We start from the raw sequence: 3,744 nt of genomic DNA, 5'->3' as shown, positions 1-3,744 counted from the left end.
CATGATCTTTCCTGGGAAAACCATTTTTCAAATCTGGCCTCCAAAGCCAGTCGCCGACTGGGCATCCTCCGTCGTGCGAAGTCCTTCCTTGGCACACCTGAGCTCCTCACCACATACAAGGCTTTCATCCGCAGCTCTATGGAATACTGCTCTCCCCTCTGGTCTGGTGCTCCTGCCTCACACCTAGCCCGTCTTCATGCTGTTGAAACCAAAGCGTTCAGAATCATTGGAATCTCCCGCGATGAAGCTAACTCCTAGGGCCTTTCACTCACTCACCGCAGGCAGGTTGGTGGTCTTTCCGTCTTCTACCGACTCCTCTCTGGCCTTGCCCCCCCCAGCCCTCTCTGGGCTCTGTCCCCCAAATATTCCTACAGGTCGCACAAGATCTGCCTGCAACCCTCTCATGGTTAAACTGCCAAAATCAAGACTTTCTGCTCACCTTCACTCCTTCATTCCTCTTTTCTCCCGCCTCTGGAACAAACTCCCTCACTCTCTTCAATCCCACTCCACCCTCCAGGTCTTTAAAACAGCTGTTCACCACCATCTCTTATCCTCCCCCATCCAAAACCTTGATCTTTTCTACCCCCGCTAATTTCGGTCCCCTTGTGTTTTATACCTCTTCCCCCCCCCCCCCCGCCCCTACCCTTCCCACGCCTCCTGCCCTCTCCCTCCCACACTTCTCCCTGCTCTCAAATGTTGTGGTTGTGTGCTTCCCCTTCTCTCCCCATCTTGTCTTCCGCTCCCTCTTTTTGTATATTTTGTTTGTCTGGTTGATTTGTTTGTGAAATAAATGTTAGCTCTTTCACGAGCCTCGATTCAGTATACAAAAAAAATAAATAAAATAAAATAAACTCGGCAAATGAACACACACCCAATGTTCTTATGACCCGATCATAGATCGACTGTAATCTGCAGTCGTGGCCAAAAATATTGGCATCTTTGCACTTTTTCAAATAACTCACAATTTTCTCTAAAAATAAGTTGAAATTGATAAAAAATATATTTGGTCTCCACAATTCTTTATTTCACTGTTAATATTACAGAACCTTTGTTTTTGATTCAGAACTTAATATATCCTTTTAAATCAGAAAATACAAAAAATGACATTGACAAAATTATTGACACCCTCGACTTAATATTTGGACAAAATAACTGCAGTGAAGCAATTCCTGTAGCCATGAATGAGCTTCCTCCACCTCTCTACTGGAAGTTTGGCCCACTCTTCTTGTCCAAACTCCTCCAGTTATCCCAGATTTGAAGGGTGCCTTCTCCCAACTGCTGTTTTTAGATCTCCCCACAGGTGTTCAATGGGATTTAGATCTGGACTCATTGCTGGCCACTTCAGCACAGTCCAGCGTTTTGTCTTGAACCATTCCTGGGTGCTTTTTGAAATGTGTTTGTGCTCATTTTCCTGCTGAAAAACACATGACCTTCGACGGAGACCCAGCTTTCTGACGCTGTGTTGAACATTGCGCTCCAAAATGCCTTTGTAATCTCCTGATTTCATGATGCCATACACACATTCAAGGCACCCAGTGCCGGAGGCAGCACAGCAACCCCAAAACATCACTGAACCTCCTCCATGTTTGACTGTAGAAAAGGTGTTCTTTTCTTTGAAGGCTTCATTTTGTTTTCTATAAACATAGAGATGATGTGCTTTACCAAAAAACTGGTGTGGTGTGTTTTGGAAAACACCATTCAGGCTTTCTTATGTCTCTCAGCAGTGGGGCCCTTCTGGGTCTCCTTCCATAAAACCCCCTTTCATTGATTTGGCGACGGAAGGTGCGAGTTGAAACTGTCGTACCTTGGGTCTGAAGGTCAGCTTGAATATGTTTGGCAGTTGATTGAGGTGCTTTCTCCACCATTCGAACAATCCTTCCAGCTCCAGCTCCGGTGCAACAATCCTTCCAGCTCCGGTGCAATCTCCGATGAAGTTATCTCTTGCGGCCACGTCCAGGGTGGTTGGCTACAGTGCCATGGGCCTTAAACTTCCTGACAACATTGTGTCCGGTGAACACAGGAACATCAAGGTCTCTGGAGATGGACTTGTAGCCTTGAGATTGTCCATGCTTGGGTACAATCTTGTGTCTGACCTCCTCACACATTTCTCTGGTTTTCTTTCCTTTCTCCATGCTCATTGTGATACACACAGTGACACAAAACAGCAGAATGACTCCTTTTCTCTATTCAAACTGGTTGAATGAGTAATTTTTATATTGCAGGCACTTGCAACTCACCACAGATGAGTTCAATTCCAAAGTAAAGGAGAATCACCTGCTTGAAATCTAATTATTTCTAACAACTTCTAAAAGGTGCCAATAATATTATCCAGGCAATTTTAGGATTTCTGTATGGAATAAGCTAAGATTTAGTAATTTTTTCAGCTTTTTATGTTTTGTTCCACTGCAAACCAAATAAATACATTTGTGGATACCAAAATATTTTTTAATTTCAACAATTTTCTGGAAGAAATGGTGCATTATTTGAAAAAAGTGCAAGGGTGCCAATATTTTTGCCACGACTGTATATACCCCAAAGCGGAATGACCCTTCCTGCCGCTCCCGTAGTGAGCAGGTGTTTACGCCGTAATGACGTCGTAGACGTAATGACGTAGCGTGACGGCCGGACACAAAACTGCTGCCACTTTAATATGTCGAAGATTTTTATTTACCCTCAAGTAACTTTGCAGTCACTACGAAGGGATTGGTGTTTTGAGTGCTGCGATTTGTGTTTCGACATTTACTCCAACATTATCGTTACGTTATTATTACGAAAATGATATTACTATTTAAAAAACCGAGGCTCGTTCCTTACTTCCGCGGTTACAACTTCAATCCATCAACTTTCCAATCACGACATTGGGATTAAAGTGTTTTGGTTATATTCACTTTGATATTATTATTATTATTATTATTATTATTATTATTATTATTATTACTAAAACGATACTACTGAAACGATACCACTGTATTAAGAAACCTGGGCTTAATTTGTCGGAAACGGAAGGTGAGGCATGACGCCTAAGGCCGATACGTACTGTATCGTTGGAAGATCCATAACGTTTATGCTTTCGGTATTTGATGGTCATTTTATTTTTAACAATCGGGGTGTTTTTGTTTCACACTGAATGAAAAACCTAAAAGTAGAACATGGCGATTGTGATATATGACAGGTTCGACGAGTTTGGAGTCGGCCTTTTTTTGCCGTAATGACATCAGACGTAATCGCATCATCCTGTCATGTGACCAGTTACTCAGCTCTAATTGGTATACGTTTGAGGGGACATACATACATACATACATACATACATACATACATACATACTGACGGACAAACACTGTTCTCGACGGCTTTCCCCTGTGGGCTACGCCGTAAATATATGCCGTACGATGTATTCTTATTTTTAAGAAAAAGGCTAACGGGATGGCCTTGAGGGCGCACACTTTTGATTAAATCAACCTGGAATTTCAGCATTATTCGAGGGAAGTCTTCACCAATGCTTTATTTTCTGCAGTATTAAGCAGACATTAAGCTTTGCTCGGGTTTTTGTAAGATTGAAAAGTCTGGTAATTCACCAATTTGTGGGAAATTATGTCAAAAATACATTGTGAAACATTCTCTCTCCCACGAGAATTGTGAGAATTGCTCTTTGCAGTTGCTGGATGTCTTTATCATTCGTGCATGGTTAATTATTCATGTATTTAAAATTAATATTTTTGGTTGTTATCGTTTTTAACAGGCTTC

The sequence above is a fragment of the Myxine glutinosa genome, chromosome 1, assembly GCF_964187855.1.
Source record: "Myxine glutinosa chromosome 1, kmMyxGlut1.1, whole genome shotgun sequence".
Classification (NCBI taxonomy): domain Eukaryota; kingdom Metazoa; phylum Chordata; class Myxini; order Myxiniformes; family Myxinidae; genus Myxine; species Myxine glutinosa.
The sequence above is the reverse complement of the archived record's forward strand: the minus strand, read 5'-3'. Positions refer to the sequence as shown.